This window comes from Rattus rattus, chromosome 16, assembly GCF_011064425.1.
Source record: "Rattus rattus isolate New Zealand chromosome 16, Rrattus_CSIRO_v1, whole genome shotgun sequence".
Classification (NCBI taxonomy): Eukaryota; Metazoa; Chordata; class Mammalia; order Rodentia; family Muridae; genus Rattus; species Rattus rattus.
The window spans coordinates 40,457,118-40,479,651 of NC_046169.1; the positions used below are offsets into that span (position 1 = coordinate 40,457,118).

The window sequence follows — 22,534 nt, forward strand, 5'->3', positions numbered from 1 at the left end:
CGGGGATTCCATGTTGGGTTTGAGTTGAGGGGGGGTTCAGAAAACTCGGGGTCTGTGGGACAGCTGCATCTGGGGTTTGGGATGGATTCCACACACCTTACACACCCACGCCCGTCTGCCTCTGCGCAGTCCCGCAGCCTGTCTAACCCCATTCTTCAGAGTGCTGGCTCCTTCATTACAAAGACCGGGCCAGATTCCAACCCGTTCTTCAAAAGGCTCCTCTGAAACCCAGCCGCCACTCGCCATTCCTGAAAGTACGGGGTCCAGCTCACAGGGAATCAAGTGCACAGGAGATGGGACTGTCCCTGTGTTCCCAAGCCTCTTCAGAACCGCTGCAGCGGCTCTCGGCCATGCTACCGCCATTGGCTAAGCTGGGGTTTTCTGTCACCCGGAAGAGAACCTCTCCATGTGTTGACCAGTGGTCAAGAGGCACGTGGGAGGGGAAGTGCCCGTCTTCCAGACTTCCCAGCCCCCTCCTCTCCGTGACAAACCAGCGCGTCTGGCTCCATTTTCATTTTCTCTCCATCTGACTCCCATACGACGCAAAACCAAATTAAAAAAGACTATTTTCTGCTCGCATGAAATTTTTAGTTTTGGCGAGCCTTCGGGAAAACACTTTCAACACACGGCGTCTGAGCAGTTGAGCTGCTACAGAAATTCGGCTGGGACAGAACAGGGCCCGTGTGTGGGAACCACTTCATATAGGCGTCCCCGACAGAATGGCCTCCTCAGCCAATGGGGGTGATGGGCCAATATTAACAATAAAAGCACTTCTAACTGAATATTTGTGCAGCCCTGTGCCAGGTGCTGGTCTTTGCATGCATCATCTCATTTTAACCCGACCAAACACTCCCTATATATCATCTCATTTAAACAGAACCGAAACATTCCTAAAGTCAGTAGTTTTTGTCATCTCCAGCGTACACATAAGACACCTAAAGCTCAGAGACATGAAGTAACCTGCTCAAGGTCACACAGCTCATAAACAGTAGGACTGAGATTCGAATCCAGTTCTATCTGGCTCCCAAGTTCACTGAGATATCCAGGGTGATGGAGGCCGGCGTTTTGCTGAACCTCCTGGGTCATCGTGGGAATCATACTGCCCTTTCTTTGCCCGGTCAAGCAGTCATTCAACAACCAGATTGTAACTAAGTCTTTGTCGTAGGATTGGCATGTGGCTACAAGGCTGAGTAAAACCCTGAATAAAAGCCAGCTCCTTCCTGAGGGCCAAGGTCTGTGTGTGTAAGGAGCTACGATACTGCTACTGCGGAGTAGCTCTGGTTAGCGGGTGAGGCACGCCCTGCACGTTGGCTCTCTTCCAAGGCTGCCAACACCACCTGAGCCAGCTGCTAACAAGCTACCAGCGAAGTTACATCACATCTGCACCAGAAAGGATGCTAGAGCTGTCCTTATGCGAACGGGGAAACTGAGGCTGAGCAGGTGAGTCAGGGGACGCGCATCAAACAGCTCTCTCCACCTTCAGGACCCCTGCAGGGCCTCCCTCCCCCTGTGGCAGGGGTGCGTTTTCTCTGCATAGCCACAGCATTCCCCACAGGCCAAGCAGGGAATGTCAAACCCACTTTCCTTGTGTTAGTGGCAGTTGTTGCAGGAGGGATGGGGATTCTTAGAAACGTCCCAAGTGAACACCACACCCATATTTCCCATAATTCTTCACCCAGGAGGAATGCGCGCTGGAAGACGTCTCCCTCAAGGAGCATCCCAGAGCTTCTTCTGCCCCCATACACGCCCTCATCCTCCGTCCCAGGACTGTGATGTGATTAGTAGGCCTTGAGAGGAGAGGCTGGTCACGTGGGGACACAGTGGCCGCACAAAGGAGAGAGGCAGGCAAGGACCTGAGTGTGGCAGGTGCCAGCTCTGGACAAGGAAGGGGCAGCAGGCCCAGGGATGTGGGCAGCTTCGTGAGGCAGGAGAACATCCGATTATTTCAGTTCTCTAGCGTGTGGGCGTGACCCAGATCTTGACATTAGCGGAGCAGGATCCATTTTGGCCTTGGGGCGCGTTTGTCCGTGTGGCGGTTCTAAGGCAGAACCGGAAATCACTATTGAGACAGACACCCTCAGCACTCTGGGGAACACTTGGTACTTCCAGGTCTCCGGCCCGCCTGCCGTCCATGTCCTGGCTGTACCTGGATGAGGAAAACCCCGGCAGGGTGCAGACCGAAGGGAGCCCTCGCATCCTTGCTCAGACCTGTAACTCTGCCAGTCTCCCTGGACTCCCTCTTGTCCTCTGCCCCGCTGTCTGCCTGGGGTGGCCTGTGGGGACCATAGTAGCATGTTCCCTACTCTCCATGTCTCCGGTGCTCCCCACATCTCTGGTGCTCCCCACATCTCTGGTGCTCCCCCACATCTCCACATCTTCAGTGCTCCCCAGGGTGGCTTGAGGAAGCTCAGGACTTGAATTTCTTCCTAAGCTCCACTCTCTGCAGGGCCACCCACCAGACTCGGCCAAGCCCCTCTACCAAGGCACAGGGTCCTTTCCCCTCATATGCCTGCCCTTTGACTTGGCAAGCCAGGAATGGAAAAAGCAGTGCGTACACACACACACACACACACATACACACACACACACACACTCATGTGGCTGACTCTGGGACACTGGGACAGTCCTTGCAGTCTCTCTACTCTCTGAGCAAGCTGCTATGGTTTCCCCCCTGGAAACAAGTCATCCAAACATGTCCTAGAACTCCCAGTTGCTTGCGTGAGGTCAAGAACAGGAAGGGGGCAGAAGTGTTGCTACATCTGTTCCACCTGGGTCATTTTGTGAGAGGAGCCCAGGGACTCAGGCTGTGGTCACACAGGGCACAGCACAGGTCCTCGCTGATGCACACACACCAAGATGGAGCTTCTCAAAAACAAAGGCCTCTCTTGAACCATAGCAGAGTCACCTCTGTCTGGGGTTGAGCGCTTGCATGGGTTCCCCTTTGCAGGGCACTCAGCTAGCAAACCCTCCAGTGAGCCTCAGGCTATGGCACTGCTAAGATCTGTCAGGAACCCAGCTCTCACAGATGCGGCACCCCTGACCTTACACCAATAGATGCTCCCGGTCTCGTACTTCTAGAATTCTGTGTCTTACACTCCAGCCATTTCCAGGGCCACTCCCTGTCACAGCCCAGGGAAAGGAAGCTCAAGTCCCCACCTTTGGGTTTCCACGGATACCTGGTTAACTCTTGGCTGTCCTCTTTGCCCCGAGGCCGACTCCATCAGCCACAGGGCACATCCCTCTTGCTCACTGGCCTGTCCCACACACGCTCTGCCCCAGGCTGGCTCTGCAGTCTCGGTGGCCTCCAGGCTTCAGCCTCTGGTCACTTGGTGGCTTTCCTCCCATCACCCTGTGGAGCTTGGCACTCCGGTGTTCGCATCCCCAAGCCAGGTGCACACTGGGCCCTTGTTCTCCTGCCTCTCCACCCTCCCCTGCTCATCTTGGAGCCTTGCCTGGAGCTGAACAGGGCTCCAACTTTGTCATTCCCTGGCCATGCTCCTATCGGCTGCCCATGGGGAAACCGAGTCACGGAGGGCATTTGCTGAAATTCTCTGAAATCGGAGCTGGCTGGGTCCAGGCTGCCAGCCTGTCTCCCTCGATGGGGAGGTTTCTGGGTCTGATTTCTGCCTTTCTCCTTTCTCTTCTTCATCAGTTTTCTCCGAGGTCCCAGGGGACAAGGGTTCTGCTAAATGCCCTCATTGTGAAGAACCAAAGCGTCCCTGCTGCCTCGAGACAGACCCAGGAGGGCAGTGACGTCGGGGCAGGGATCTGTGGCCCTCTTATCAAGTTCAATTCTCCTTCTGGTCCAGGCAAGGGGCACGGGGGAGGGCGGGGAGACTTGCTGGAAAGAGCTGGGAGGACCTCAGGGGAGGCAAACACAGTCTCAGAAAAAGAGGAGTGTTATCTCACCAAAGAGAACAATTAATTAGCCATTCCCCTGTGGAGGAGCTTTTCACATCTAAAAGCTCTCGGAGAGAGAGCAGGGGCTTCCAGGGAGCCGACCCACTGAGCCTCACGACCCACTGGGCCTCACGCGGGAAGCTCTGCGGTGTGCAAGGCATCTTGGGAAGGCTGCATCCAGACTCTCATCCCAAGTAGCTTCACACCTTGGATGACTCTCCTTTTCTCCTGGCCTCAGTTTCCCCAAGTGTAAAGCGACGAGGGGTGCGGTGGTGGTGGTGGGGTTCACGGTGTTCTCAGCTCACCCACCTCTGCTGCACAGATGAGAAGAAACACAGAGCTGGCCATTCTGCATCTGTGTGTTCGTTCGTTCTCTCTCTCTCTCTCTCTCTCTCTCTCTCTCTCTCTCTCTCTCTCTCTCTCTCTCTGGCAACCAAGGGGGCCTGGTCTGGTGCCGAATCCCAGGGTGGGGGCGCGGGTGCTGAAAGGTGATTGAGTGACCTCAGCAGCTCCTAACAGGGTCAGGGTGGTGAGGAGCCTGGCAGGTGGGCAGCATCGGGGGCTGGGTGCCAGCAGCAGCCGGGCCCTGGGATGGTGAAGCAGGAAGAGGGCCTGGTCACTCTGAACCTTTCCAGCAGGTGACGCTGTACTAAGCAGGGGCCTTTGCCCATGGCTTCCCATGGTCTGGCTTACCTGGGGACACTCAGCTCCAGAGACCGTCCACACTATCCAGAGAAGGGTGGAACCTGAGGCTCCATCTCTAAAGCCGAGGACCCTGGTTGTGTCTGCCCTTAATCCTCGTTAGTTCTCTGACCACTGTGACCTCTGTGACCCTCTGCCCAGAAGGAATTCACGAGAGTTGAGGAGAGGATGAGGAGGTGGCTGTGTGTTATGCTCCCGCAGAAACATGTTCTGTCTAACTGGTTCTGTCACGCGAGTGCTGCATTGCCACCAAATCTAACGTAGCCACTCTGCCACCACGATGGAGTCACAGACGCGGCAGGTAAGTGATCAGTGTAGCCCAGGCTGGCCTGGAACTCACCACGATCTTCCTGCCTCAGCTTCCCGCGTGCTCGGTGCAGGGATTAGAGATGTGTAGCACCACCCCATCATACCCCAGCACTGTCTTTCAATAACACGTTCCTGTCACTTCTCAACCTCTCCACAGAGCCCGGTGCTGAGTGCGAAAGACCTGCCGTGGCACTCTCCAGTCCACACTATGACCTCGCTCAACCCCTCTTTCCAAAGACTCCATCTGGGATGCCACCTCCTCAAGGAAGCCCAACCAAAGATCCCAGTGAGGAGAGGCTTCCCGTCTTCTCCTAGTCAGTGCCGGGGACATGCTTCCAGGCTGTGTCCGTCCTGTGGGGCTGGACAGCAGAGCCCTCCTCAGTGTTCCCAGGGCTGCCTGGGACCTCTGTATCAGAAGGGTTGAGTTCACCGGCAATCCCCAGACTGGCAACAATGTTTCTCTCTGAGCTTTGCTGACTCTATCATACCTAATGGAAGAGTTGGGATGCAGGACCTGACAGCTACTCTGGAAGAATCCAGCCCCATCCTGCCCTGTTTGAACATCAAGGGTGTGTGAGAACCTCAGGGGTGTTGCTTTCCAGCTGAGGCCCAGGTTCACCTGCAGAGGTCATCTCCTCTCCCTTACTTCCGGTAGAGGGAGGACGGTCTCCAGCCACACCCTCCTGTCCAGGCAGAAGGAGGAGATTCCCCAGATGAGCAGTGATTACGGAGGCCTGACCCACTGAGTCTGGATGCCAGCTCCTCATCTGGGTCCTGTCACCGTGGGCTGGCCTCTGCCATCTCACCTTGGAGCACCTTGTCCCTACCCAACCCTGCAGAGGCTGTCACCCTGTCACTGGAACCACACAGGATGGTTATCTCCTTGCCCGTGGCGGTGTCCTACAAAGGCAGGGACGTCACAGTGAATCTCGAGTTTTATTTTTTTGTCCTCTTTCTTTTGTGACTTTTTTTCCTGGGGCAGCTCCCCCTCCCCACCCCCGCCTTATCATGCTTTGGGAGAGCGGCTGGACAGGAGGGAGGGTTGCCTGGTGGCCTTTGAGCCAAGGCAGGAGTTGCTAAAGAGCTTTTGTTTGCACAGTGGGACCCTTGGGGATTTTCTGCAGCAGAGAGTGACTTGGTTTGAAGCAGGACGCAGAGCCGGGTGTGGCATCTGTACACCTCTCATTCCAACTCTGCAGATACTGAGGCAGGAGAATAGCCAGGTTAGGGCCAATCTAGGTTACATATTGGGACCTTGTGGCAAAAGATGCCCTGCTCCCTAACCCCCTGTGGTAGTGCAGCAATGAGGCATTGTCTGTGCCTGGGGCCTAAGGGTTTCCTGGCCAGTTGGCTCCAGACAGACAGAACTATCTGGGAATATGGGGGTCATCTCTGTGAAAACCAAGACTCACATATACAAACAAAAAAACCAGCGCGGAGAACGGGACAAGTACCATGAACACATCCGTGTAGCTACCGGTCCCATGTCAAATAGTGTTGCCAGGAAACGCCCTTCTGAACTGCTCCTCCCACCCTCACCCCCCTTGACCCTTCCCTTCGAGCAGAGGGCCACCTTTCTTCACCCTTTGATGGAGACTCTCTTCACCTGAGCACACACGCACCTAACTATAGCTTAGCTTCCATTTTGAGCTTCTTACACTCAGTTTTGCAGCACGTGCCTTTTGCTAATTGTGCCCTTCTCCGTTGGTATTATTTTAGCACAGGCTTCCAATGGTGGTGTACAGCTGGAGAGGGTCCGTTGTGGCCGTACACCATTCTCTGGTTAGTCCAAGTCTTAGGCTCCCTGTGCATTCTGGGACCACAGATGTGTAAATGGCTTCTTTTCTGTCAGTGTTATGGGGCTACGCTCTCTCTAGCATGTGCCTTGATATGGTGTGGAGCTGGCTGAGCCGTATTAGTCAGTGCTGCCATTTTTCTCAAACATGCATGCAGATTTACATGCCCTAACATGTATGTGGGTGCCCTGAACTTCATCTGTGAACTTCCTATCTACTGAGTTCTGTGCACCAGTGCAAGCCTGGAAAAGGTTTAGACCCAGTGGCAGCCAGTTCCTAGTTCCTGGGCAGACGGTCTGGAAGAGGTGACACAGGTCACAAGTCAGTCCTAGGTCTCTAAGGGACTGACACATTTTCAGATGTGACCAGATCCAGGGAGGGACCCAGGACTGCCAAGAAGGAATGCTTTGTCCTGAAAGGGGGAGTGCAGTCAACCGGGCAAATGAAAGTCACAGCATGTGCAAAGGTCCTGGGGCAGCTCAGAAAACAGGTCTGGAGAGGTCAAGAGAGTGGAGAAGACAGAGCTGACATCAGGGTATCCATGTGGTCTAACAGTCTTCCAGGATGCACACTGCCAAGAAGACTCCATCTTACAAGCAGGTTTGACTCCATCCTGAGAGGGGAGGAGGAGGAGGACTCCCAGGACCTGGGTGCAGCCAGAAACTGCATCATCTGTCATGTTCCACCCAGCCATCAAGGGAATAAATAACATATTCCCCAGGGTTAGGGAGGCAGCTGCCTCTAAATTTATTAGGGAGAGTGGAGGCTCTGGGGACACAGGGGTGTTAAAATCATATAGGGAGACAGGGCCCAGAACCTATGGGGCACCAAGTAAAGGGTGGAACCCCCTCACATGGACCCCATAAAGTGATGGACACCTACCCCTGTAGTGGCATGGGCCACACTAATCTGTCACCCGATACCTGCTGTGTACATCAAGGACCCAGGACTCCCCAACCCACTCCTGCAATGTTGATGCCTGCTGTCTGCTGGCCAATCCACCAGCCTGCCCATCAGAACCTGGACACCCCACTGTTTCCTGCCAAGGGTCATTTCCTACTGTTGGTCTCAGGTTTGACCTCTCACTTTACAGCTGAGCTCTGCAGTTTTGCCTTCAAACCCAACTCCGGCAGCAGCTCTCTTGGCTCCTCATCTCCTCTGCAGAGTCCTTCAGCCTTCTGGAGCCTCCCAACCTCTGCAGCAGCTTCTGGGACTTGTATGCATTCTGAAACAGCACCCCATGCACATGCATGCATGCATGCATTCATACACATACGTGCACACATACACACACGTGTTCTCACACACATGCACATACTTACATATTCAACACATGTTCATATGCACTTATACTCCACACATATGTACACACACATCACACATGTGTTCACACACATGATTTCATACACATATACACACATGTATACATGCATACACACATGCACACAGGCAGGTACACACACTCACACATGCACATGTGCCCACATGCACACACACACTCATACACACACACACACATACACACACACGTTTACTGTGTGCTGTGAGAGCTAATATTAAGACAGTAATATAAGGTCCTACATTTGCTTGAGCCAAGCCGCCAAGGCAGGCAAATTACATGATGAACTGTGATCACTGAGACACTAAACCTTGCGAATTTGTTAGTCGATAAATCCTGACACCATGGAAACACGGCCGTGCCTGTCTGTTTCTGGCACAATACATCGAGTGGGCAGAAGGTTGGGCCGAGGCCTGTGGATCTCCTCACAAAAGGCCTTCAGTTCAGGGGGGATGGGGTTAAAACCTAACTAATTGTGAGTTCAGAGCTGTAGGGTTTGGAGGAGGAGGAGGAGGGGGAGGGGAGGGAGGAGGAGGAGGAGGAGGAGGAGGAGGAGGAGGAGGAGCAAGAGCAGGAGCTAGAAGGGGAGGGGGAGAGAGAAAGAGGGAGGGAGGAAGAGAGGGAGGAAGGAGGTAGGGAAAAATCGGGGGAAGAGGAAGACAGACAGGGAGATCAAGAAATCGAGAGAGAGCAAGAGCTGGGAAGGATCTGCCTTTTCTCCAGGCTGCTGGGGCTGTGGTGTGCAGGACCTGCTTTACTGAGTGCCTACCACGGTGTGCTAGCACCCCCCACCACAGGCCCCATTGGGCGCACAGTTCAAAGTGGGGCACGGAGTTAAAGGGGAGCAACCAGGGAAGGAGTCCTCCCCTTCCCTGGAGGCAGGCAGTCCAACCTTCTCCTCAGCCTCCGCAGTTTTACCCTGGGAAGTCAGGGAAAGCATTAATAATCTTAGTAAAACCAACGGCTTCTACTCAGCCGAGTCTCCACCACAAAACTGGCTACTTCTAAAGGTGCCTGAAGCCACCATCTGATTCAGAACAATGCGGGGGTTTCTGGGGTCCTTCACAGCACTGGGGGTCTCCTAGTGCCCACACTAGCAAGACCCTTCTTAGGAGCAGGACCAGGTACAGCTGACTTCCCAGAGAATGGAGGCCAGCGCTCAGCACCCAGGTATACACATGCATGCACACGCACATGCACACACATGAGTGTATGAGTGTGCAGGTGTGGGGGAGGGGAGGCTAATAGTCTATGGGTGCGAAGTCCGGCTGTGAGCTCCCAGATTGAGGGCTCTCTTCTCACTGCCCCGAGTCCTGCTGAGAGCCTGCCTGGCCTGTGGGACACCATGTCAGCTACAGCTTGTGTGCTGGGAGCTGCCTTGTGCCGGAGGCAGGGGAAGTCCATGCACCTCCTTTCATCCATAAATGCACTCAGCTTGCCTGCCAGTCACTTTGATATGACTGGTACTGGAGAGGCCTTGACTCTCCCCTGAGGCTCACCCCTCCCTGACCATCTGCCAGTGTCTGTGGCCTGGGAAACCACAGAGGGCAATCCGCAACCCCCCTCCTAGTCCCCGAGGCTTTGGTTGATCACCAACAACCCTGATCGAGAATTTGGCTGTAATTTGAGAATCACTAAAAGTAGTTCAATTATGTGGTTATGGGCCTGCTGATGGGATTCTGTGCTAGAAGGAAAGAACTGGGCAGAGACGAAAGTCCTTAAAGAAAACATGAACTTAAGGACAAGTAAATTATGGGGGGGGAGGGAGAGGGGAGCGGGAGGGGAGGGGGAGGGGAGGGGGAGGGAGAGAGGGGCACACTCTAGCTCCTGGATCCAGCCAAGCCTGAAGCTAGCTAGATGCTTACGTAAGTGGATACATTCCCCTTTCTGACTGAGAGTCAAAGAATGCAATAATATTTAAGTTGAGATTTGTATCTCTCAGGACACAAAGAATGCATCACGGGTGGACGCCACCGTTATTTCTACGTTGCTCAGGAATGGGCCCTGAGGCAGGCTGCTGCCCATCTGTGAGCTGTGTCTGCAGCGAGTCCGACCTGCCTGCCCCCGCCCCTGCCCCATCCCCATTTCTCACAGAGGCGGCTGGGTTAGAAACCTTAGCTACTGGGGGGCTGTCCCCTGCCTCGAGGAGCAGAGGCACAGGGCCCTTAGACACTGTGTGTGTCCAGACTTCACTGGGCTTCGCGCTGCGCGGGTGGGTGGCAAAGGGGCTGTGCGGAAATGGGGTACACAATTATTATTGGAATCTGTTCCTGTGCCATAAGGAGAAAAATGAAGCTCTCAGTGGCATTTTCCCCAGTGCTGTTCTTAATTTCATCGAAACACAGCTGGGGGTTGCTTGCCGGAAGGGTGGGCGTCCCCTTTAATAAAAAGAAACCCTCATTAATAGTCGTTCAAACAGCCCACGGGCCACCAGCTGACAAGGGGATCCGAGGGACTAACAACAGCTTAGGAAACCCCTCCAACTCTTCCCTCCTGTTACCCCAACCTCCACACCAAGGCAACTTCATGGACAGAAGCCATGGCTGTACCCCAGCTCCCTCCCGGGGGATTTCCATGGACCCCCTTCACACCCCCTTCACACGGGACAACTTGCCCCCTGCTGCCCTGGCCAGTGTCATGAAATCATCTCGCCCTTAATCAAACCCTTTAGGAGCCAGAAGACAGAGCAGCACTCTCTGATGTCCCCGTGTGTTCTGCGGGACATCGCCTGCTCCCCACTCACACAGTCCTCCAGGCTGTGCCCCCGGGTTCAGTCACGGGGCCTCCGGCTTTGCCCCTGCTGGTTCTACTATCTGGCAATCAACCTCGGCTTGCTTCCCTGCCTTGCAGGCCTCGCTTTTCTCTGAAAAGCTGCCCGTGTTCTACCCCACGGTGCATACTCCTGGATGAGATCACTTTCCGTCTCGGAGTATATGTTTCTAGGCTCCACTCGCGCGTTTTCCTTTTCAGGTCTCGCGGCAACACAGATCTCTGGGCTCTTCCTGGGCGCAGCCCAAACACCTGGCCCCGACTCCAGACTCTGGAAACACTCCCTCTTATAAGTGTGTGTGAGAGCTCCCTGCAGTAGCCCACAGGGCAGGGGTGGGTCGAGGTTGAAATTCCAGCTCTGCCTCTGGGGTCTCGAGCTGGCTCTCAGCCTCTAGGCCTTCCGTGTGTGAAGAATACCCAGGAGGATGGGATAGGGCTGGGTCAGAAAGAACCTTCCCGGCATGCTTCAGGCCTTGGTCTCCTCTCAGCATCTCAGAACACAGAGAGAAAATCCAATAGCAACAACCGACAAAACCAAGTAACACACCATCCCAGTGGGGTCTAAGTATGTGTTTCAGGGATGTTAAACACACATTCACAGTCTGTGGCTGTCTATCAAAATTTCATCCTGCACACATACATGAAAGTGTGTGCTTGTGCATGTATGTGTATTTGTGCTTGTGTGTGCATGTACATGTTTGTATGTGTTTGTGTACATGTGTGTTTGTGTGCGCATGTGCATGTCTGTGTGTGTGACAGCTTGTCAACGATCCCACTTTGCTTAGCCTTGCAGTCACCTATGGATGCTGTGAGCACAGTTGCTCTGACTGGCTGGACTGTGCTCAGTGGGGACTTGTTCACCTTGCCTAGGCCAAACAGGCTAGGACAGTGGAGTTCTTAGAATCCAGAAAGGCTCCTAACGAAGAGGATCCAGTTGGTGCTGTTGGTCGTCACACGGTCCTAGCGGGTACTTCTGGATCAGCCCTGAGCTCAGAATCCTGCCTAGGACACAAGAGCTCCTGCTCCAACTACCAGCCACAGACAGCTCTCAACATACAGAGGATGCTCAGTAAGCATGCCCTGTGCACAGTAAGCAAGTTGTGTCCCCACAGAAGCTGCCTGAGGGGTACCTTATCACAGACGGCAGATGAGGAATCCCCAGGGGCACTGTGTGGAACTGGTGTATCCACTGTCCACAGCATCAGGGGTTCTGGAACTGCACTTGAAGACCTTGATGGCAGGGTTAGCCTAGGTTACATGGGGGTGGGGAAGACCACAGTGTCCTCACACCAAGGAGGCACGGAATTGAGTTGGAGACTGAACACAGAGATAGGACCACACGGGGCTGGGAGTCTCAGATGTGGGTGGGTGTTTTCCACCGGTTAGAAAAGAAGAGCAAGTGGACCCTGCTTTGAGGTTCTAGGAGGACACAGCCTCCTGGCTTGCTTGTAACTTTGCACTGTAGAGTAGGAGGCTAAGCCAGTGTATTGCATAAGCTGGTGCACCTGCGGTCACTTGTTACAAAGTTACAGGAGAAACAAATGCTCACATAAAGTAGCATTCCTTCTAGGAAAGCCCAGGTTCTAGCAGAAGCTCTGTCATCAACATTGTAAAACCATAAGCAAGTCCCAGTGTGCCTTAGTGCCTGGGGATGACAGGGCTGAATGGCCACTCTCATGAGCCCTGGAGGCTCTCTGGGCCCTGATCCCCCTGCTTTGCCTAAGTTCAAACTCAAAGACAGGGTAGCCCTGAAAAGCAGAGCCTGCATTGTGGGTACCCAGGGCTGGCCAGGCACATTGGGGGTGGAGGGTAGCTGAATACTCCCCGGGCACTCAGGGAGAAGCTGCAGCTCAGCCCTGAGTCAAGTCCCCAAGGTAGGGGATAGATAGGCAGAGCTGGAGTGAAAGACGGGGACAGGAAAGAATAAAAGCCAGCCCCTCTCAGCCTCTGGGGATGGATGACTGGGAACAGCCCTCAAACCACGGGTCCTCAGTTCTTCCCTCCTCTGCCCCCTCTACCTTGTACTGTCCTGTGCAGGGATGTAGTGACAAGTCACACTTCCTGAGCTCTATGAATACAAGCAGGGCTCTGCTCTCAATGCCCAAACTCTCGCCCGGCCTTCTGGGTAGATTAGATGCTCTGTTTTACAGAAGAGGAAACTGAGGCACAGAGTAGCTTTGTCAGTCACTAATAGGCAATGAGAGCATTGGATGCTTTGATTCAATTGGGAATCTGCATGTCCAGACATTGAAGGTCCTTATCCCCAAGGGGGGTTTGATCAATCAATAAAGATACCAATGGCCAGTGGCTGGGCATGGGGCAGGACATTTAGGAGTTACTCAGGTAGGACACAGAGAGGAACAGGCAGAATCGCCAGGACTCAGGGAAGAAGGATGGGACACAGAAGCCACAGGAGATACCAACCGCCATGTGAGATTTCAGGTAAGTGGCCACTGCCCACTTCCCCGATAGGACCTCGGGTGGCAGGGGAAGGTTTAGGAGTGCCCAGCTTTTGAGGTAGCCAAGGCATTTAAAAAAATAAACTAATGTGTGTGTGTGTCTTTCATTTGAGGATCTAAGGATAGCTCCCGGGTGGGTGTGTGCGTGCGTCGTGAGCAGAAAGCAGTGTAGCAAAACCTCACTGCAACAACATAGAGCCAAGGCTGAGTCCCGGGAGGTTACCTTTCCTCTGAACTGAACAACCTCCAGGGAAGAGGGGACACTACCTAGCCAACCACATAAGCTCACCATCCCCGTTTTACAGATGGGTAAACCGAGGCATGGAACAGTGGTCACAGTGTCCATGGCGACCAGCATTGGCATTTCCCTTCCACTTGGTGAACGAGGAAGCTGAACCTCAGTGGGGTTGCTTGGGGTAGCCCAAGGTCACACATCTGAGTGACAAGGTTTGAGCCCAGGGCTTGTGGCCCTTCCTCCCGTCTGTCCTTACTCCTCTGCTGTGTGTGACAGCAGGTGGAGGCGACAGGCACTTGGATAAGTGCTCCTTGTCATCTTCCTCTCTGTAACATGACAACAGGCTGACCAGGCCCAAGGTCACGGTCAGCTGAAGGTCTGTCTTCTCGCTCACATCTTTTTCCTGGCCATCTAAGATTCCACTCACCAAGCTCCCTTCCCCTGTTCTCCCTTCCTCTTTTCTCTCTCTCATCCCCTCCCACTTCTGTTTTCTTTTCACAACTGGAATGGGAACCCATGGTCAAATATCAGCCAAGTGCTTCACCACTGAGCCCCAGCTCTCAGTGTCCATAGAAAGGGCATGAGGGCTGGACAGCCACTCCATCATTCCTGTGATGGAGCTGAGATCTAAGCCCAGCTATATCTAATGTCACAGGATGCTGGTGTCCTGACTGGGCCATGAGCCCCCTTCTCTTCTCAGAATAGCCTGACAGATGTCCCCGACCTAATGTGGTCACCTGTCGATGAGTCTTCCTGGTGTTAGACACCCACACTGGCTTGACTCCTTCCACGCAGACTCTCTGCCCTTTGCCCTTGCTGACTGTGTCCTAGGCTGTCACCAGGGCCACCAGCGCTGTCTTGTAAAGCTACTGCTGCGGTGGGTCCTTTGCTCCCCACCGAGGCTGTCCCTGGCACTGAGCCTCATTTTCCTGCGTCTTATTTTTCCAAAGTCCTCACCCACCCGTCGTGTCCCAGGGCTGCTGGCTGTCACATCCAGCTGTGTCTCCCTCTCCATCCCACACAGTCCTCATTTACTCCTTCTAGATGTGGTCATCTTGAGAACCAGGTCAGCAAGCTTATGAGAAACAGCAGACAAAGGAAGCAGACACTGAGCATCTCACGGCGGCTCTGTTCCCCCAGGGCGCTAGCACGTACGTGGGGCGTGGTTCCTGCTGTGCTTTAGGTGCAGGTGAGTGTTGAGGACAAATGGTGACACATGCAAGAGTGGAAAGAGGAGTCTGTTCTAGAGTGCGTAGGTGTGTATGAGTGTGTGACTGTGTGTGAGTGTGTATAAAAGATTATGTGTGAGAATGTATGTGTGAGTGTGAGAGTGTGTGCATATGTATGAGTGTAAGAGGAGTGTGTGAGTATGAAAGTGTGTGAATATGAGAGTGTGCTTGTGAGTGTGCAGGTGTGAGTGTGAGTATGTGAGAGTATGAGAGTGTGTGATTTTGAGTGTGAATATGAGAGTGTGAGTATGTGTGAGTATGAGAATGTGTGATTGTGAGTATGTGTAAGTGTGTATGGGTGAGTAGGAGAGTGTGTGCTTGTGTGTGAGTGTGAATATGAGAGTGTATGATTGTATGTGAGTATGTGTGAGTGTATATGTGTTATTATGAGAATATGTGATTGTTGTGAGTGTGAATATGAGAGTGTGCTTGTGAGTGTGCAGGTGTGAGTGTGTGTATGTGTGAGTATGAGATTGTGTGATTTTGAGTGTGAATATGAGAGTGTATGTGTGAGTATGAGAGTGTGTGCTTGTGTGTGAGTGTGAATATGAGAGTGTGTGATTGTGCGTGAGTATGTGTGAGTGTGTACGTTAGTATGAGAGTATGTGATTGTGTGTGAGTGTGAATATGAGAGTGAGTGTATGAGTATATGAGAGTGTGAGTGTGTGACTGTGAGTCTGTGAGTGTGACTGTATGTGAATGTGTATGAGTGTAACTGTGAGTCTGTGAGTGTGACTGTATGTGAATGTGTGTGAGTGTGACTGTGTGTGTGTCTTACTGTTGTTTTTGATTTTCTTTTCAAGGCAAGCATTAAAAATACAGAGCCCAGGTTGTCACTTTGCAAAAAGTCACACTAGACGGGTCATTGAGGCCACTTTAGCAAAATGGAAGCCATAGGGAGGCAGCTGGAGAATCCCAGTGACTTTGCCTGCCTTATGCAGTATCTCCCTGCACTGAGGCCTTGTGCTGTGAAGCCTGTGGTGTCTTGCCCAGCCCTGCCCAGCCCAGCCCAGTCCAGCCCTGCCCAGCCCAGCCCAGCCCGGTCCAGCACTGCCTTTATTGCCACTCTTTTCTGTCTTTGGGCCATATTTTGTGGCCACCCATGCTTCCCCAATCTTCTGCTTTGGTGACAGCTTTAGGAAAACAAGTCAGGCCAGGCGATTTATATATAACTAAACAACACACACACACACACACACACACACACACACACACACACACACACACACACGGACACATACATGAATGCATATGCACATACACTCATGCACATGGGTGCATGCACATGCACACTTGAGCACACACATGCACACATACATGCATACACACATGTGAATACACGCATAAACATACACACACTCACACATAGTCACACACACTTCTAGAGGCTAAGAATGGGAACCATAGTAATAGCAATGACAGAAAATTTAAAGAACAAATTAAAGACATGAAGGAAGGAGAATACTTACTCCTAAAAGTTGTTCTCTGATCTATACACACACACACACACACACACACACACACACACTTTTCTTCCTCCTTCTCCTCTTCATTCTTTTTGGTTTTTCAAGACAGGATTTCTCTGTGTAGCCCTGGCTGTCCTAGAACTCTCTCTGTAGACCAGGCTAGCCTCAAACTCAGAGATCTGCCTGCCTCTGCCTCCCAAGTGCTGGGATTAGAGGTGTGCACTATCATCAGCCACTGAGATACACCTTTTAAGAGTTCCTTCACTCATCTCTCCACTTTGAACGTCCACTGTGAATGGGGGCTTTGCAGTAAAAGACAGTGGCTGGGATAGGCTTTGGGGATCATACATATCTGGGCTCAAGCCTCAGACCTGCCTTTTGCTGGCTGCGTGACCCTGAGCAAGGGAGTGGAGTTCTCTGAGCCTTCCTGTTCTATTTGTAAAGTGAAGACAGAGCTCTAGCATGAGTAGAGGTGAACTCTGATCTTGGCACCAGGCACCGTCAACCCCTTCTTCAGATGCAATGGTGACTATGATTTCTGAGGGCGTCTCCATCCTAGGACACAAGCATCAGGATGTTCTGCAAGGTTTCCAGGAAAGAAGGCTTCAGAACTATTCTGAGTAGAGAGGGAGCTGGGGGCTTTCAAAGTCAGGCTGCAGAAGCCCTTCCTGGGTACACGCTCCTCTCTTCCATTTCCAAATAGAAGTGAGGCTCATGCAGAGTTGTTGCATGACAAATAGAAGTGAGGCTCATACAGAGGAAGGGGGTCTATGTAGAGTTGTCATGTCTGCTCAGACAAAGCTAGATGGAGCTTCCTGCCTTCACTCCCTACTTGAGAACTCCCCTTGAGCCTCACAATCACAGGAACACACAGAGCACAGGGAGGAATCAGTGAAGGATTTAGTATCCAGCAGCCACGCTCCCAATGTAGACAGTTAGTTCTGGAAGCTTCTGGCTGGGGTACTCTACTGCCCGTAGTTCTTGAGTCATGTTGGAGTCAGAGCTAGAGGGGACAGAGATGTCCTCCCAGACACCTGCGCCACAGCCACTGCCCCCTACTGTCCACATGGCCCTGAGAAGCTCTATCCCACCCATTTCTGCTTTCCATTCCTCTGAGAAGCTGGTGGCTCATGGGCTCATGGGTGGCCAGCCTTTCCTGGCCTCTGGATACCTCACAGTACAGGCTAGAAACCTCACATGCCACCCAATCCACAGGTTCATTAATGGTGGCTTCATCCCCTCTCTCCGGCCACAGCCTGGGGACCTGGAGGAGTTTGGGGATCAGTGATTATAATTTCTGGCAGAGTCCAAATAGTAAATACAATATGGGCTGCGAAGCTCATATACTCTACCAGCCGGCCCTGCCAGGCGTGGCTCAGAGCCCCATAGAGGCCATGCAAATGAGTGGACATAGTCATGTGCCAATAAAACTTTATTTACAAAAACCAGATCGTAAACCCGATCTGCCACTTCCCAGTTCCCTGTTCTTCTAGGTCTTGTTAGGCAGAGTCTGGTACCTCCTCTGGGGCTGGGCTGAGGAGACTGTTCTGGGGCAAAGAGGGTCTTTTCCAGCTTTAGCATGAAAGTTCTGATCCAGGGAGACTGGATTCAGAGCAGGCAACAGGGCTATCCTGTCTGGGGTTCAGGGTCCCTGGCTCCCTCCTAGGACAGCTTTGTGCTGTGCCATCTGGTTGTCCACTCTGTAAAGGGGAGGGAGGGAAGGACTGCCGTTTATTGTAGCGTGAACTGTGCCAGGTACTCGCAATGGGGCTTGGTGAACATTTTCTTCATTAAACAGCCCTGTGTTGTGGGACCAGAGTTCTTCCCGGGGCTGGGGGAGGTGAAGAGTGGACAGTCCTGCCTCAGGTCCCTCCAGAGCCGTCATCCTTACAGAGCTGGGAATCTCACCCTTGTCACTTCTGTGACCATCCCAGAACATGTCACTCAGAGGAACCTGAGCAAGCACTGGGATCAACAAGTATGATGTCAGATGGATGGACAGATGGATGGACAGATGGATATGTGAGTGAAAGATTGATGGATGGATAGATGGAGAGATAGACGGATGGGTGGATGGAAGGGTGGATGGACAGATGGATGGATGGATGGATGGAGAGATGATGGATGGATGGATAGATGGGTGGGTGGGTGGATGGATGGCTGGATGGATGGAAGGGTGGATGGACAGATGGATGGATGGATGGATGGATGGATGGATGGATGGATGGATGGACAGATGGATGGATGGATGGATGGATGGAGGATGGGAGAGTGGATGGACAGATGGATGGATGGATGGACGTGGATGGATAGATGGACGGGTGGATGGATGGATGGATGGATGGATGGATGGATGGGGTGGATGGACAGATGGATGGATGGATGGACGGGTGGGTGGGTGGATGGACGGGTGGATGGGTTGGTGGAGGGGTGGGTTGGTGGAGGAGTGGGTGGGTGGGTTGGTGGAGGGGTGGGTGGGTGGGTGGATGGAGGGGTTGGTGGAGGGGTAGGGGTATGGGTGGATGGATGGATGGGAAACTCTCCCACATTCACACAAACACAGGCTTGTTCTGAGCCATGACTCATTCCCACCAACATATCCTTCAGGTGAGCTAATGGGAAACGGTTTTATGGCTCTGACATCCATTATGTCAAACTTGCCTTCCGGTGCTGGGAAGGCAATATGACATCATATTTAAAATGTACTCTCTGACATCAGGTGGCTTCCATGAGTCCCTAGGAAAGCTTTTCCTGGGTTGTGTGAGACAGATAATCCCCACATGTTTCCGAACCCCACAAGAGATCATAACAGTAATTGTCTCACGGGGCTTCTGTGAGTGACGGGTGCCGTGCGTGTAAGGTACGTGGTGTGTGCTGAGTAAATGCCCTCTTAAGTGTCATCACACTAGGCTGAGCAGAGGGCAGGTGGGGCTGTGGGGTGGCCGCAGTGAGCGGCACACTGTGTGGCTCTGCATAGAACACCAGGATCAGGCAGGGTCAGGAATCAAAGCGACTTAGTAGCCACCATGTCACCCAGCCAGGACCACAATGATGGTGCACAACAAACAAACCCTTGTGGCTTCTCCAGCTCACCTGTGTCTGACGAGGCTGAACTCTGATCCTCCCTGAGGCTAGCGCAGGCTTGGGAGGCAGCAGTGGCCTCAGAGGAGCCCTGTCGGCCAGGTTCACCCACACAAGGGCTCTAAGAGGCCTAAGCCAGGACACGTGTATTGTCACTCCTACTTCCCCTAATAGGCAGTGACAGTCACGGGGGCCAAGACTGTGAAGACCGCCTGCCCCCCTCCAGTGAAAGCAAAATGAGTTCTCAGGGCCAAGGCTACCAACATGGGAGGAGGGGCCGGAAACACATGTATCCCACAAGCCTGCAGCAGCCAGGCTGGGGAAGAGCCTGTTCCCTACTCATCAGCTTCTCACCTTCACCCTGCCCCCTTGTCGGGAAGACACAGACCAGGCATGCTTTTCATCCCTGGGGCCAAAGACCCAACTCCTGCATCACCCCGATCCCCACCTTCCAAACATCTGGACCTGCTCCGGGGAGCCATTAATCTATGGCAATTTCTTCCCTCACTTGATTTGTTTATTTAAGGAAAACAAGTCTCTCCTAATTAGAAGCACCGTGGAGATGCTCAGCTCATCTGAGCTGCCTGCTTTCAGACCTTCTGCCTGGATGCATACCTGTGCTCCCAGCCTCTGTGGGTGCGTGCGGCGACGGTCTTACATGGAGGCTTCTGGTAAGACAGACTTGGGCATGTGGGTGATGAGGGAGGCTGGGAATGTGCTCTGGAGTGCCTGGGACACACGCACCATCCCGGCAGGCTTAGAGCTGGTACAGGTGAACTGGCCCTCACAGCGTGCCCAGCATGAAGCACACCACAGGGGTACCATAGCTCAGGCTGGTCATATTCATCCTGTGCTGCCCAAGTTTGCACCTCCACAGTCACACAGACACACAGACACACACACAGACAGACAGACAGACAGACAGACAGACAGACAGACAAACACCTGGTCATGCAGAAGTCTCATGGTCACACACAGGCACACGCTACGATAACAAGCAAGCTGTCGTAAGCTGACAGCCCCAGTACATACATCCAGCATCTCACTAATCCACACTCACGAGATGTGTGTGAAAGTTAGACACTCTAGAGCACACAGGCACACTCAAATGGACACCAAAAATCACCCATACTAGGGGATACACACACACACACACACACACACACTACAACTAAGTGTGCAATGTTCCGAGCGTGCACACACTCACATGTGTGTCTGTGTACACACAGTGTGCATGGCAAGACAGAGGCATACACCCATAGAAACATACATATGTACAGAGACTTGGCACTCACAAGCGTCGGAAATCACGTGTAGAGACTTGCAGACACCTGAATGCCGGCATGCACACACGTCTAGAGAGGGATGAGCCAGTGTGTCAGGCTGTGCCTCTCAACCTGCGTACACAGACCTGAAATGTGCTGAAAGCACACAGACACGACTGTCCCTGATGGCGCAGCACAAGCCCACCTCACATCCCTGCGTGCATAGGCACTCACACACACACGCACGTTCACGGGTAGCTGTTCTCTCAGACACACATACAGTTTGCATTGCACATTCATAAACCCATGGGCACACACTCATTAGATGTCACGTCCACCTTGGCTGTTCTGATACGTGTATACATACATGGTTGGTACAGTCATGACTGCACATGCACTTGGCTGCAGAGATCGCACACGCAATGCCCCCTGCACCCTAGTCATTTATTAGTGTTCTGAAAGTCAACCCTGCAGACTCTACCAGCGCGTGGTGTCTCCATCCCTAAGCTACACAGTGGCTGGGACGACCTCTGCTCTCGGCAAGAACCCAGAGCAAGCTTCACAACCAGTCAGAAAGACACTGTCCACTGCCCGCTCCCTGCAGTCTCTGACTATGCCCCACCCCTACCCTACCACAGACCCAGAAAACACTCTTCTCCCCAGCATTGGTTGTTCTTCCTCCACCGGGGAACAGCAGCCTCGCATGCCCAGCCCTGAGGCAGACTGGATGCCTGACCCGGAACAGACAGAATGTCCCTGCTCTGGGTCCCTAGACAGCTGCAAAGTTGAAGCCATGGAGACAGCTTACCTCCATCTCCTGTTGTCATGACAACGCGGCAGCTGGGTGCATCCAGCCCTCCCAGACTGCCCTGGGCTCCCCACTGGGAGCAGCTGGTCCAGCAACGGTTTTAAAAGGAAGCAGGGAGGAGGCGGGACTGCAGGTACCCTACTACTGGAGAGACTAAGATCCTGGCCCCAGCTGAGGATCCTCAGGTTCAGGGAAAGCCTCCCTTGGGAAAAGGTTCCCAGGATCCATGCACAAGACCTCCCCATGGGCATCCCCATTGCTCCGGTACTCTGCCAGACTGTGAGGAGTGCTCCCACAGCATCTCAGGGAGTGCTCACAGCACTGTTCCAAAGTAGGAACTATGAACTCTTACTTTACCGTGGGGGAGTAGCCAGGGGCCACTCAGATCTACTTTAAGACCCGAGTTCCTAAACACTAAGGTGTAACACACACACACACACACACTCCAAGACTTTGAAAATCCCATCTGCCACATCGCTCAGGGCCACACAGTGGCCTGAATGGGGATCTCTGAGGATACATGCTATCTCTTCATTCTTAGAGAAGTGGCCACTGTAGCCCAGAGAGGGTTAGAGGTTTGATACGGGTTACACAAGCAAGTCAAAGGCCAGTTTGAAGCCACTTCCTGAACCAGAGCTGCTTTCCCCCCAGGATATCCATCACAGACCTTTGACACCCTGGAGGAGTGTGCATGTTTGGGCAGCCTGGGAAAGAGGCTTCTGGTCTCAGATCAGACTCCTAAGCCTAGACAGGAAATCTTTCAAATCTCACCCAACAGCTCAAGAGCTCAAGAACCCCCAGCAAGGCTGTTCCCCAAAGACAGATACCCAGCTCCAGTAGGATTCCTGGCTGATCCACGGCCAAGGGATCACTTCCAAACACCGCTCTAGGCCAGGCCAGAAGAGAGAGCGTTCACTGTGTCTCTAGGGGACATCAAGAATACCAAAGACCAACCAGCATGCTCCTGACCCCAGCCCCAGTCAGGAATGGAAGACAGTGATGTCCTCCATGTGGACACAGGGTGGCCTCTTGGAAGTGTGCATTCACTAGGGAGAAAGGTGTTATGGCCACACTCGGTGGTACTGTAGGTTGGGATAGCCTCAGGGATTCGCGTGGGCAGCCACGGGTCAGTGGGTCACCAGCAGCCCGGGCCCCCTTAGCCCCCTTCCCTGCAAG

The 22,534-nt window shown here is 53.2% G+C and overlaps 1 protein-coding gene across 1 annotated transcript in view; it reads right to left on the reverse strand.

Moving 5' to 3' along the window:
* The window catches only part of Wscd2 (WSC domain containing 2), a 93,639-nt gene that overhangs the window by 69,914 nt on the left and 1,191 nt on the right, over positions 1–22,534 (reverse strand). The window lies entirely within an intron of this gene.